The sequence below is a fragment of the Halichoerus grypus genome, chromosome 3 (assembly GCF_964656455.1).
Source record: "Halichoerus grypus chromosome 3, mHalGry1.hap1.1, whole genome shotgun sequence".
NCBI classification, from domain to species: domain Eukaryota; kingdom Metazoa; phylum Chordata; class Mammalia; order Carnivora; family Phocidae; genus Halichoerus; species Halichoerus grypus.
Window position 1 is genome coordinate 56,065,286 of NC_135714.1, and position 15,191 is coordinate 56,080,476.

Here is a 15,191-nt window from a genome sequence, read left to right on the forward strand (position 1 = left end):
CAGGTCATGATCCCAGGGTCCTGGGATCGAGTCCCGCATGGGGCTCCCTGCTCAGTGGGGAGCCTGCTTCTCCCTCTCTGCCTGCCACTCCCCCCCTCTGCTTGTGTGCTCTCTCTCTCTCAAATAAATAAATAAAATCTTAAAAACAAAAAAACAAAACCCAAGTGCTTTCTTAATATTCAGTGTAAATATAGAATAATTAAGTAGAAGCAGTAGGGGTGAAAACCTTTTATGGCAACTTTTCTGGTTATCTTGGTGCCTAGATCATGTTCCAGACAGAGCAGCAGCATGGCCTCTTTGCTCTGTAGAGAATCTGTTTGCTTGTTAGTGCCCTATAGCATTAGATTTAACTGCTGAAATAACTTTGTTTAAAAATTCCCCATGGTTATAGTTTTTTACTCACATATGCCTGGTTCCATTCTCCCTAACTCTTCCCCACATCCTGCCAAATGTTCAGCTGGCCATCTTATTTTCAACTCTTAAAAATTTCACTTTTGAATCCGTGAACAACAAACCGATTTGACAAAGCCAAATTCTCTCAATTGGAGCACAGCTTTGTTTTGAGGACTGATGCTTGCTTGTGTCTCTAGTCTATTGTTAGGGACTCCCAAGGGGGTCTTAACAGTCAGCCTGTTTACCTTTTAATCAGTCCTTTGTCAACCTTGTCAATTTTTTTTTTTTTTTTTTTTTTTAAAGTAAATTCTACCTCCAACATGCAGCTCCAACTCTACCGACTGAGCCAGCCAGGTACCCCAACCTTGCAGTTTTTAATTTGGGAAATGACAAGTTATCAAGAACAAAAATAAAAGTTTTTTTTTTTCTTCCAAACTACAGGTACAGCCAAACTGTTCAAAAAAGTACAAAGTACAATTAGAAGTTGCTAGACATTTGGGAACCAAAATGTGCCTCAATTAAGATATATTGATTTTAGCTTTTGCTTAAGTGGGAACATAATTTGGGTGTTGGGACTGTATTCTCTCGTGATAACTCTAGGTTCTAGAGATAACTTTTTTTTTTATTTGACAGAGAGACAGTGAGAGAGGGAACACAAGCAGGGGGAGTGGGAGAGGGAGAAGCAGACTTCCCACAGAGCAGGGAGCCCGACGGGGGCTCGATCCCAGGACCCCAGGATCATGACCTAAGCCGAAGGCAGACGCTTAATGACTGAGCCACCCAGGCGGCCTAGAGATAACTTTATTATTATTTTTTAATGCCATTCAACATTTAGAAAAAAGTACCACTGTCATTTTCTAGCAGCATTCGGAAGGAAGGTTGCTGTTGGCTCTCTGGGGACAGAAGGCTACCTACCCCCAGGACTAAGGAGATCAATATCTCTACATAATTATAGCTCTTGATAAATCTACTTTAGATCCTTAAAGTGTGAAGCTTTGGTATCACCTAGGAGCATGTTAGAAATGCAAGATTTCAGGCCTGAAACCTTGAATTAGAATGAATTTTAAGATTCCTAGGCACGTTCAAGTTCGAGAAGCTTTAGATAATAGCAAGTGGACGATGCCTGTGTATTGAGTTAACTGATTCAAAATAAGGTAAAGAAGAAAAATCCTTGAGATTCAATATAGCACTACCTCGGGGCGCCTGGATGGCTCAGTCGTTGAGCGTCTGCCTTCGGCTCAGGTCATGATCCCAGGGTCCTGGGATTAAGCCCTGTGTCGGGTTCCCTGCTCTGTGGGAGGCCTGCTTCTCTCTCTCCCACTCCCCCTGCTTGTGTTCCGTCTCTCGCTGTCTTTCTCTCTGTCAAAAAATAAATAAAATCTTAAAAAAAAATACATATATATATATATATATATATATATATATATATAGCACTACCTCTGTTCTTGGATACATTCTGTGAGTCCCTGACAGATTCAGTGCTTGACCAAACTTTAGTCAGGCTCTTGAACCTTCTTCTAGGCTCATCTGTGCACTTATAAAGTTTACTTTCAGTAGGAACCCTGCTTGTTCAGTTTAACCAGAAGCCCCTCCCCCAATTTCAAAATCTGATTTAGCTTCGTCATCCTCCACTGTCCCTCAGGTGATGTTTGATCACCTGGCCTGTCTTCAGCAAGAATCCCATTAGGAACCCTCCTAACCCTGATGTTTTCTCCTAGTAATTTTCTGTCCACTCATCACCATACCCTGCTCCTACTTGCTGTAATTCCTTGCACATGCTGTATTTAGATTTGAACCCAATCTCTACCTGTGCTCCGCCCCCCAGTGTAAAATCCCATTGCACTGGTTCCTATATCTATCTCATCATTCCTGAATAAAGTCTGCCTTACTGTCTTTGACAATTGTCACTATTTTTTTTCTTTAACCACTGTCAAGGAGGTTAAGTCCCTTGGTTGTCTTTGCCCATCTGTGATTATTTAAATTATTAATTAAGGTTTTTCTTCCCTTCTGGACTGTAAGTTTCATAGGGTTTGTTCACTGTTTTATTTCCCAGGATGTTTGGACCACTTTCTTCCTGCAGTTCACTTGGGTTTTTCAGGTAGAGACTGGAGTATGCTGGCAGTGGTTGGCAAAATCCCAAGGCATAGAGAGCCTCTGTGATACGGTGTTTGCTTATCACACCAGCGTCATTTGTGCCTTCTTCCATGTCCTCCCCCACAGAGCCCAGTCATTTTATTTGCATTTCTTTTTTTATTTTATTTTTTATTTTTTGGAGGGGGACGGGCAGAGGGAGAGGGAGAGAGAGGGAATCTTAAGCAGGCTTCACGCCCAGCACAGAGCCCTGGCACGGGGCTTCACAACCCTGAGATCGTGATCTGAGCTGAAATCAAGAGTCGCATGCTGAATCGACTGAGCCACCCAGGTGGCCTGATTTGCATTTCTTTCAACATGTAGTTCTCCCGAGTCAGCCTGCCTTTGTAAATGCTGTTCCTGTTCTTCTGGCTGGACTGCCCTTTTCCTTCCCACCCTCATTTCTTTAGCTCAAGAGCCAAGTCTTTTTCCCTACCCTGTGCCCCCTTTTCAATTTGTTGGATACCATTTCAGATTCCTTCATATTCCTTATTATAGCCCTTATCAAAAGGATACTGTACTTGTCAGTTTTCAGGCCTTTCTTCTTCATCAGAATGTGTGACCTTGCAATTTCAATTTCAAAAGCCATTTTTAAATCTCTTCCACCTAGCACAGTGCCTAGTATATATTACATACTCAGTAACAAAATTTTTTTTTATTTTTATTTTTTATTTTTTTTAAAGATTTTATTTATTTATTTGACAGAGACATAGAGAGCGCAGATAGACATTGAGAGCGCAGATAGGCAGAGCGACAGGCAGAGAGAGAGGGAGAAGCAGGCTCCCCACTGAGCGGGGAGCCCTGTGTGGGGCTCGATCCCAGGACCCTGAGGTCATGACCTGAGCCAAAGGCAGCCACTTAACCGACTGAGCCACCCAGGGGCCCCCCAAAATTTTGTTAAATCAGTGACATTTTCAAGTATTTTCATGGTCGTAGGTGGCGGTGTGAGTATTCCTTTTATTCTGCTCTAATTTTGACCTTCAAGAGATTTCTTGGGAAATATAAATAGGTGGCTACTGTGCACAGAAAGGTTTGGAACACCTATTTATTGGATTTTTATCTCACAATTTTTTTATATATTTTAAAGATAATAAACTTTATTGCCCAGCAATTACAAGTTTTCAAACATGTATTTTTTTTTTTTTAAGATTTTATTTATTTGACAGCGCACAAGCGGGGGGAACAGAAGGCAGAGGGAGAGGGAGAAGCAGGCTCCCCACTGAGCAGGCAGCCAGATGCGGGGCTCGATCCCAGGACCCCGAGATCATGACTCGAGCCGAAGGCAGAGGCTTAACCGACGGAGCCACCCAGGTGCCCCCAAACGTGTATTTTTCTACATAACTTACTGTGATGTGATCAGTGTTAAAGAAAATATTAATTTTCATCATTTGTCTCAAGTCATGTCTTCTTGACCAATTCTTCATTTTTCCTTCCAATTGCATGCCTTTGAGGCAACGAAGAATTTTAACCACGGTAGTTATGGACTTGATATTCATCTGCAGCTATCTATATGCTCATTACATGCAGTTGTGCTCTTAGTGGTTTATTACAGCTGTCCTTTGGGGGTTTCTGGAAAACATCAGGACGACCTTCAGTCATCTTCATCTCATAGACTTTGTTGCACCTGCTGGAGTGCTTGGCCGATGGTGCTTCAGGCACCCTCCTCCTTTGGTGTCTGCTCAGAAAAGAAAACCATCTCACAATTTTGTAGAGACCTTCTGGTCTTACCCTTTTTTCAGGATTGATATATGCCAGCCACGTTTCCTACCTGCCATTGTAAATTGTGTTCCAATAGCAGTGAGTTTGAGTACCCATTTCCTTGCATCCCTACCACCATTGCACTACTAAGAATAATAATCAAGAAAACTTCTTGGCTTCTTGGGGTTTTCATATTAATACCAAGTAAACAAGTGGTTTTTATTTATTTATTTACGCCCAGCGTGGAGCCCAGTACAGGGCTTGAACTCACAACCCTGAGATCAAGACTTGGGCTGAGATCAAGAGTCGGATGCTTAACCGACTGAGCCACCCAGGCACCCCTGAAGTAAACAACTTAATGGTAAAGATTCTTCCAAAGAATTTCTGTCCCCTTTATTTCTTTTTTCTTTCTTTCTTTTTTTTTTTAAGTTTTTTTATTTATTTGACAGAGACACAGCAAGAGAGGGAACACAAGCATGGGGAGTGGGAGAGGGGGAAGCAGGCTTCCCGCTGAGCAGGGAGCCCGATGCAGGGCTTGATCCCAGGACCCTGGGATCATGACCTGATCTGAAGGCAGGCACCTAGCGGCTGAGCCACCCAGGCACCCCTGTCCCCTTTATTTCTAACAAAATAGTTAGGGTACTTGCTTCCATTACCATCAGTCTTTTTCCTCTTTTATTTTGAAAGGGTAAAATAATATATTTTATGTTATAATTTAGAATGGAGCTCTTTGTTAATAATTAAAATTTAAAAATTAACTTGTCATATAAAAATGATAGAATATAATTAAAAATTTTTTGTTGATAAATGTGTTTAATGGTCACAAAATTAAGTTTTAAAATACTAATAACTTATTAGGAAAATACTAATTTTCTCCAAGATCTGCACAGATAATAGTCTGTAAAGGGGGATTTTACAAAATGAAATATTTATTTATTTATTTATTTATTTATTTATTTTTAAAGATTTTATTTATTTATTTGACACAGAGAGAGAGACAGCGAGAGAGGGAACACACAAGCAGGGGGAGTGGGAGAAGGAGAAGCAGGCTTCCAGCGGAGCAGGGAGCCCGACGCGGGGCTCGATCCCAGAACCCCGGGATCAGGACCTGAGCTGAAGGCAGACGCTTAATGACTGAGCCACCCAGGCACCCCCAAAATGAAATATTTAACTTGAATTTCTTGTTATATTTCTGATATTTTAATGCAGATAATAAACCAATAATTTAATGCAAATAATGAACATGTTTGGGAGGCAGATGGCATACTTGGAGCTGTAAAAACGACTTATAGATTCTGAAGACAGATTTAAAGCTGCTTTTCACTTATTTTAACATACTGCTTTTCTCATGGAGTCTGATAGGGAGCTCTGCCTCTCTGTATTATTTTTCTCTCTGTATTACTTCGAGGTAGAAAGTTTTTTTTCCCCAAAATATGAGTAAATAGTAGTATCTAATTGCTGTTGAATCTGAAACATATGCTTTTATGAAGTGCTTATAGTTTTGGGCATTTATAGGCTGACTATTTTAAGCCTGAGTAAGTTAATTGGTATCACAACTCAGAACACTTTATCATTTTATCAGTAAGTACTTTGCATATTTGTATATATGAGAAGCCCTGCTAACTTTAATGAATTTGTTCCTTTTTCTGATACTTACATTTCACTTAGTTCAGAAAAGAAACTGGAGATGATGAGAGATTTTTGCAATTAGTTTTATGCATTTTTTTTCTTTTTCTCCTCTTTGGTGGTTTTCACTGATTTGTGTTATCCTTTCATAGTTTTAAATGGCTGCGGTTGAAGCCCATTGCAGCATTGCTGAATCCCAGATAATGCAAAAATGTTATTTTTACAGTATTAGGATTAAAGGGGATTTTTTTTTTTTAATTGTACTGTTCCTGTACAATTCCAGGAGTTGTTTTTTTTTTGTTGTTTGTTTGTTTTTTAAAGATTTTATTTATTTATTTGAGAGAGAATGAGAGAGAGAGAGCACATGAAAGGGGGGAAGGTCAGAGGGCGAAGCAGACTCCCTGCCGAGCCCGGAGCCCGATGCGGGACTCGATCCAGGGACTCCAGGATCATGACCTGAGCCGAAGGCAGTCGCTTAACCAACTGAGCCACCCAGGCGCCCTTCCGGGAGTTTTATATAGCCCTTTCCCTGCCTTGTGTTCCCAAGTTTGACTGCATCTGATTATTTTCATAGGGGCTTTCCTGACATCACACTGGTAACTACAAGCCACAGGTCTTTGCTATAAAAGATAAAAAGATGGTATGAATATATTTAACTGATACCAGTTATTGAGTGCTGACTATGCACAGGGTGGTTTTTTACATTTCTGTACATATCATTTAGTTTTCAGAACTATCCTACATGGTAGGTGATGTGATTTCTTTTTTTTGTAATCAGAATGATTAAGTAGCTTACCTAAAGCCATATAACTAGTACAAGCCAAATAAGGGATTTCAGGATACCCAACTGCAAAATTCAAGGTTTCTGCTATTCCACATGAAATAGATAATGGCCTGAGTTAAATGTTATTATAATGTATAATGTTATTCCAGGGACATAGGATTCCAATTAACAGTCACTGTTCTCCCACTACTCTGTGCTACATGCTGCTTTTACAAATCTCAGCTTGATATGTATTTAATTGATGGCTTTTGGTTTTTTCAGAAACCATTGGTTTATCAAATTGATTGAATCTGGCAGTTTCTAAGGTGAATGAATCTTTTTGAAACAATTGGGTAATAGAGCTAAGTAGTAGCAGCCACCAGCTAATAAACCATTAGGATGAGAAGTCTCCGTATATATAGGTGATTTTGACTTACTGATCTATGGTGAACTGTAAGTATGATGAGTCATAATTATATTGCATAGTATGCTTTTATTTTAAAGATAGAGCAGTTTATTAACATTTCTGTAAATAATCCATGTTTTCAATTATTGCCATGTTTTCATAAGCATTCACACTGGTTTTTAAATTAAACTTACATAGTTTTAAAAATTTATTTATATTATACATGTACATGATTTAATTTAGAGTTAAATAGTTCTGTAAGGCTTGTCATAAAAACAATCCCTTTATTCCTGCTTCAAGATACAGCCATTTGAACTCCTTTATCTGATTGTTGTAATTTCTTTTTTTTTTTTTTTTTAAGATTTTATTTATTTATTTGAGAGAGAGAGAGAGAGCACATGAGAGGGGGGAGTGGGAGAGGAGAAGCAGGCTCCCTGCTGAGGAGGGAGCCCGATGCGGGACTCGATCCTGGGACTCCAGGATCATGACCTGAGCCGAAGGCAGTCGCTTAACCAACTGAGCCACCCAGGCGCCCTGATTGTTGTAATTTCTTATCTCTAATTTATGTTGTTACTTACTTTTTTTCATTTCTAGGCATTTAAATAATAGATTCTTTTTCTTTTTTTAATTGAAATATAATTGACATATACAGTTAGTTTCAGGTGTACAACAGACTGATTCATTTGTATACATTGTGAAATGATCACCACTATAAGTCTAGTTAACATGTGTCATCAAAGTGTGATGCAGTATTATTGGCTATATTTCTTATGCTGTATATTATATCCCTGTGACTTACTTTTTTTATGACTGGAACTTTGTATGCACCCTTACTGCATTTCTTAAATATCCATTTCTTAAAATATCCAAGGTATGGAAACAGCATAAGCATCCATCAGTAGATGAATGGATAAAGAATATGTCTCTCTCTCTCTCTCACACACACACACACACACAAATACTACTCAGCCATAAAAAAGAATGAAATCTTACCATTTGCCACAACATGGATGGGCCTACAGAGTATTATGCTAAGTGAAATAAGTCAGACAAAGACAAATACCACATGATTTCACTTAAGTATGGAATCTAAAAAACAAAACAAAACCCAGACACATAGATACATAGAAGAAACTGCAGTAAACATAAGGGTGCATATATCTTGTTCATTTAGTAGTGCTTTTTTCCCCCCTTGGATAGATAGTAAGTAGTGGAATTGCTGGCTCATATGATAGTTCTTTTTCTAATTTTTTGAGGAACCTCCATACTTTTCAGTAGTGGCTGTAGCAGTTTACGTTCCCACCAACAGTGCACGAGGGTTCCATTTTTTCCACATCCTCAACAATACTTGTGATTTAATCCATGTTGAGTTAATTTTTGTGTATGATGTAAGACAGTGGTCAGTTTCATTTTTTTGCATGTAGCTGTCCGGTTTTCCAACGCCATTTATTAGATTGTCCTTGGGGCGCCTGGGTGGCTCAGTCAGTTAAGCATCTGACTTTTGGTTTCGGCTCAGGTCATGATTTCAGGGTTGTGGAATTGAGCCCCGTATGGGCTCTGAACTCGGTGTCGAGTCTGATATTGGTATTCTCTCTCTCCCTCTCCCTTCCCCTGTGTCCTTTCCCTGCCTCTATGTGTGTGTGTGCACACTCTCTCTCTCAAATAAATATTTTTTCTATGCTTTTTTTATTTTTTATTTTAATTCAATTAATTGACATATAATGTATTATTGGTTTCAGAAGTATAGGTCTGTGATTCATCAGTCTTATATAATACCCAGTGCTCATTACATCACATGCCCTCCTTGGTGTCCATCACCCAGTTACCCCAACCCTCCATTCCCCTCCCCTCCAGCAGCCCTCAGTTTGTTTCCTATGATTAAGAGTCTCTTATGGTTTGTCTCCCTCTCTGGTTTCATCTTGTCTTATTTTTTCCTCTCTTTCCCTATGATCCTCTGTTTTGTTTCTTAAATACCACATATCAGTGAGATCATGGATAATTGTCTTTCTCTGATTGACTTATTTCGCTTAGCATAATACCCTCTAGTTACATCCATGTCGTTGCAAATGGCATGATTTCATTTTTTTGATGGCTGCATAATATTCCATTGTATATATATACCACATCTTCTTTATCCATTCATCTGTTGTTGGACATCTGGGCTCTTTCCATAGTTTGGCTATTGTGGACATTGCTGCTATAAACACTGGGGTGCATGTGCCTCTTCAGATCACTACATTTGTATCTTTGGGGTAAATACCCAATAGTGCAATTGCTGGGTCATAGGGTAGCTCTATTTTCAACTTTGTGAGGAACCTCCATGCTGTTTTCCAGAGTGGCTGCACCAGCTTGCATTCCCACCAACAGTGTAAGAGGGTTCTCCTTTTTCCACATCCTCACCAACATCTGTCGTTTCCTGACTTAATTTTAGCCATTCTGACTGATGTGAGGTGGTGTCTCATTGTAGTTTTGCTTTGTATTTCCCTGATGCCGAGTGATGTTGAGCACTTTTTCATATATCTGTTGGGCATTTGGATGTCATCTTTGGAGAAGTGTCTGTTCATGTCTTCTGCCTATTTCTTGATTGGATTCTTTGTTCTTTGGGTGTTGAGTTTGATAAGTTCTTTATAGATTTTGGATACTAGCCCTTTATCTGATATGTCATTTGCAAATATCTCTCCCATTCTGTCAGTTGTCTTTTGGTTTTGTTGATTGTTTCCTTTGCTGTGCAAAAGCTTTTTATCTTGATGAAGTCCCAGTCGTTCATTTTTGCCTTTGTTTTCCTTGCCTTTGGAGACATGTCTAGCAAGAAGTTGCTGCAGCCCAGGTCGAAGAGGTTGCTGCCTGTGTTCTCTACGATTTTGATGGATTCCTGTCTCACATTTAGGTCTTTCATCCATTTTGATTCTATTTTTGTGTATGGTATAAGGAAATGGTCCAGTTTCATTCTCCTGCCTGTGGCTGTCCAATTTTCCCAGCACCATTTGTTGAAGAGACTGTCTTTTTTCTGTTGGATATTCTTTCCTGCTTTGTTGAAGATTAGTTGACCTAATTAGTTCAGGGTCCATTTCTGGGCTCTCTGTTCTGTTCCATTGATCTGTGTGTCTGTTTTTGTGCCAGTACCATACTGTCTTGATGATTACAGCTTTGTAATAGAAGTCCGGAATTGTGGGCGCCTGGGTGGCTCAGTTGGTTAAGCAACTGCCTTCGGCTCAGGTCATGATCCTGGAGTCCCTGGATCGAGTCCCGCATCGGGCTCCCTGCTCGGCAGGGAGTCTGCTTCTCCCTCTGACCCTCCCCCCTCTCATGTGCTTGCTCTCTCTCATTCTCTCTCTCTCAAATAAATAAATAAAAAATCTTTAAAAAAAAAAAAAAAAGAAGTCCGGAATTGTGATGCCACCAGTTTTGGTTTTCTTTTTCAACATTTCTTTGGCTATTTGGGGTCTTTTCCAGTTCCATACAAATTTTAGGATTATTTGTTCCAGTTCTGTGAAAAAAGTTGATGGTATTTTTTTTTTTTTTTTAATATTTTATTTATTTATTTGAGAGAGAGAGAATGAGAGAGAGCGAGTACATGAGGGGGGGAGGTTTTTTAAATATTTTATTTATTTATTTGAGAGAGAGAGAATGAGAGAAGTTGATGGTATTTTGATAGGGATTGCATTGAGTGTGTAGATTGCTGTAGGTAGCATAGACATTTTAACTATATCTGTTTTTCCATTTCTTCGTGTCTTCCTCAATTTCTTTCATGAGCGTTCTATAGTATTCTGACTATAGATCCTTTGCCTCTTTGGTTAGGTTTATTCCTAGGTATCTTACGGTTTTTGGTGCAATTGTAAATGGGATCGACTCCTTAATTTCCCTTTCTTCTGTCTCATTATTTGTGTATAGAAATGCAACTGATTTCTGTGCACTGATTTTATATCCTATCACTTTGCTGAATTCCTGTATGAGTTCTGGCCTCTTAGAAAGAGTTTGGAAGTTTTTCTTCCATTTCTGTTTTTTTGAAACCGCTTCAGAAGAATAGGTATTAATTTTTCTTTAAATGTTTGGTAGAAGCCATCGGCCCTGGGCTCTTGTTTGTTGGGAGGTTTTTGATTACTCCTTCAGTTTCCTTGCAGGTTATGGGTCTGTTCTGGTTTTCCATTTCTTCATGTTTCAGGTAGTTTATGTGTCTCTAGGAATGCATCTGTTTCTTCCAGATTGCCTAATTTGTTGGCATATAGTTACTCATAATATGTTCTTATAATTGTTTGTATTTCTTTGGTGTTGGTTGTGATCTCTCCTCTTTCATTCATGATTTTATTTATTTGGGTCCTTTCTCTTTTCTTTTTGATAAGCCTGGCTAGGGGTTTATTGATCCTATTAATTCTTCCAAAGAACCAGCTCCTATTTTCATTGATCTGTTCTACCGTTCTTTTGGTTTCTATTTCGTTGATTTCTGCTCTAATCTTTATTATTTCTCTTCTCCTGCTGGTTTTAGGCATTATTTGCTGTTCTTTCTCCAGCTTCTTTAGGAGTAAGGTTAGGTTGTGTAGTTGAGACCTTTCTTGTTTCTTGAGAAAGGCTGGTATCGCTATCTACTTCCCTCTTAGGACTGCCTTTGCTGCATCCCAAAGATTTTGAACAGTTGTGTTTTCATTTTCATTTGTTTCCATGAATTTTTTAAATTCTTCTTTAATTTCCTGGTTAACCCATTCATTCTTTAGTAGGATGCTCTTTAGCCTCCATGTATTTGAGTTCTTTCCAACTTTCTTCTTGTGATTGAGTTCTAGTTTCAAAGTGTTGTGGTCCAAAAATATGCAGGGAATGATTGCAGTATTTTGGTACCAGTTGAGACCTGATTTGTGACCCAGTATGTGATCTGTTCTGGAGAATGTTCCATGTGCACTCGAGAAGAATGTGTATTCTGTTGTTTTAGGATGGGATGTTCTGAATATATCTGTGAAGTCCATCTGCTCCATTGTGTCATTCACAGCCCTTGTTTCCTTGTTGATCTTCTGCTTAGATGATCTGTCTATTGCAATGGGGGGGGGTGTTGAAGTCCTCTACTACTATTGTATTATTATCAATGTGTTTCTTTAATTTTGTTATTAATTGGTTTATATAATTGGCTGCTCCCATGTTCGGGGCATAAATATTTACAATTTTTGGATCTTCTTGTTGGATAGGCCCTTTAAGTATTATATAGTGCCCTTCCTTATCTCTTATTACAGTCTTTGGTTTAAAATCTAATTTGTCTGATATAAAGACTGACACTCCAGCTTTCTTTTGATGTCCGTTAGGAGGATAAGTGGTTTTCCACCCCCTCACTTTCAATCTGGAGGTGTCTTTGGGTCTAAAATGAGTCTCTTGCAGACAGCATATTGATGGGTCTTGCTTTTTTATCCAATCTGATACCCTGTCTTTTGATTGGGGCATTTAGCCCATTTACATTAAGAGTAACTATTGAAAGTTAGGAATTTAGTACCATTGTATTACCTGTAAAGTGACTATTACTGTATATTGTCTCTGTTCCTTTCTGTTTTATGTTCCTTTTGGGCTCTCTCTTTGCTTAGACGTTCCCTTTTAATATTTCTTATAGGGCTGGTTTGGTGATCACAAATTCTTTTAGTTTCTGTTTGTCCTAGAAGGTTTTTATCACTCCTATTTTGAATGACATTCTAGCTGGATAACGTATTCTTGGTTGCATATTTTTCTCATTTAGCACTGTGAATATATCATGCCATCCCTTTCTGGCCTACCAGGTCTCTGTGGGTAGGTCTGCTGCAAGTCTAATGTTTTTTCCCTTGTAAGTTACAGACCTCTTGTCCTGAGCTGCTTTCAGGTTTTTGTCTTTGTCTCAGATTTGTAAGTTTCAGTATTATATGTTGGGGTGTTCACCAATTTTTTTATTGATTTTTGAGGGGGGTTCTCTCTGCCTCCCAGATTTTGATGACTCTTTTCCTTCCCTAGATGAGGGAAGTTCTCCGCTATAATTTGCTCCAATATTACCTCCTGCTTCTCTCTCTCTTTCTTCTTCTTTGGGGATCCCAGTTATTCTAATATTGTTCATCTTATGGTATCATTTATCTCTCGAATTCTCCCCTCATCATCCAGTAGTTGTTTATCTCTCTTTTTCTCAGCTTTTTATTCTCCATCATTTGGTCTTCTATATCACTAATTCTTTCTTCTGCTTCATTTATCCTGGCAGTTAGAGGCTCTATTTTTTTTTTTTTTTAAGATTTTATTTTTTATTTATTTGACAGAGACACAGTGAGAGAGGGAACACAAGCAGGGGGAGTGGGAGAGGGAGAAGCAGGCTTCCTGCAGAGCAGGGAGCCTGATGCGGACTCGATCCCAGGACTCTGGGATCATGACTTGAGCCAAAGGCAGATGCTTAACAACTGAGCCACCCAGGCGCCCCTAGAGCCTCTATTTTTGATTGCATCTCATTACTAGCCTTTTTGAGTTCAACTTGGTTAGATTTTAGTTCTTTTATTTCTCCAGAAAGGGATTCTCTAGTGTCCTCTATGCTTTTTTCAAGCCCAGCTAGTATCTTTATAATTGTTATTCTGAACACTAGTTCCGACATCTTACTTAGGTACATACTAATTAGGTCCCTGACAGTACTGCCTCTTGTTCTCTTTTTTGAGGTGATTTTTTTCCCTCTTGTCATTCTGTCCAGAGAAGAACAGATGAACGAGAGAACAAAATACTAAAATGGCAACAACAACCCCAGGGAAATACACACTAATCAAATCAGAAGAGACTCAAAACCGGGAGGAAAAAAAAGAATATAATCAGACAGGTGAGGAGAATAGAGCAATACACTGGATTCTGTGTGTATTTTGGTCTGTTTTTTAGAAAACTAGTTCCCAAAATTGTAAAGAAAGAAAAACTTATATATGTACAAAAATAAAATTAAATACAGTGAAAGGATAGAATGTAACTGAAAAATGGAAATTAAAAGACAAGAAAAAAACAATAAAAAAACCCAACAACAACAACAAAAGGGATATAAACAGACAGGTGAACAGAACAGAGCAATATACTATCTCCTGAGTATATTTTGGTCAGTTTGTTCAAGGAAACTACATCTCAGAATTGTAAAGAAAGGAAAACTTATATATATAGAAATAAAATTAAATACATTGAAAGGATTGAATTTTACTGTAATATGAAAATTTAAAAAGACTAACAAAAAAAAAAAATATGATCAGACAGGTGAATGGAATAGAGCCATGCACTAGATTTTGGGTGTATTTTGGTGGTTAGAAGAAACTGCATTTCCAAAATTGTAAGGAAAGAAACATATATACACAAAAATAAGATTAAATACAATGAAGGGATAGGATGTAACTATAAAAATGAAAATTAAAAGACTTAAAAAAGGAGTTGATAAAAAAATTGGTTCAAAAAGGAAAGAAGAAAAATTTTAAAAAAAAGTAAAAAGAAAAAATTAAAAAAAATTAAAGTTGAAAGACTAAAGAATCGTGGGAAAAAAGCCATATGAATTCTCTGTGCTGTATTCCCCTAGCTCTGGAGTTTTGCCATTCTCATTGATCAGTAAACTTGGTCTTGGCTGGATGTTCTTGCTGATCTTCTGGGGGAGGGGCCTGTTGCAGTGATTATCAATTGTTTTTGCCCCAGCTGGAATTGCACCACCCCTGCCAGGGCACCAAGCTAAGTAAGTGGCTCTGGATTGCTCTATGTGGCTTTTGTTCCCTGAAAGCTTTTGGTACAGCTTTAGAGGATGAGAATGAGAATGGTCGCCTCCCAGTTTCCTGCCCCAGGGCGAGAGCTCGGGGCCCCACTCTTTGGTGCGCTCTCATAGAAAAGCAGTCAATCACTCCTATCTCCCTGGTCTCCGGCCACACTCCGTGCTCACCTGGCCTGTGACCGAGTGTTTCTGTCTCAGGCACGCAATCCCGTTTGGAGTCTCCAAACCCTGCAGATTTCTGTAGTGCGCTCCCGCGCCGCTTCTCCCAGAGGAGAAAAGGGGGTCTCACAGGTTCTGCTGCTTGTTGGGCTTCTGCTCAGAGAGCACGCCTGACTGTGCCCCGATTCACAGCTTATGGCAACCCTGAGCTGAGAGCCCACTCCTGGGCTCACCGTTTGCACCAGGCTTCCCTGCTCTGATGCCTGGGAACTCTGCCGCACTCAGGCACCCCCAGTCTTCCCTGACCCCAAGGA

At 39.2% G+C, this 15,191-nt stretch overlaps 1 protein-coding gene across 2 annotated transcripts in view; it reads left to right on the forward strand.

Annotated features, from left to right (window-relative positions):
- The window catches only part of MOB1B (MOB kinase activator 1B), a 66,083-nt gene that overhangs the window by 11,142 nt on the left and 39,750 nt on the right, over positions 1 to 15,191 (forward strand). The window contains exon 2 of one of the 2 annotated variants that reach the window (XM_078068747.1): positions 13,684 to 13,806. The exons of the other annotated variant lie outside the window; for it this stretch is intronic. The gene's annotated coding sequence lies outside the window, so the exon portion shown is untranslated. The remainder of the gene's footprint in view (positions 1 to 13,683; positions 13,807 to 15,191) is intronic. 2 annotated transcript variants of the gene reach the window in all.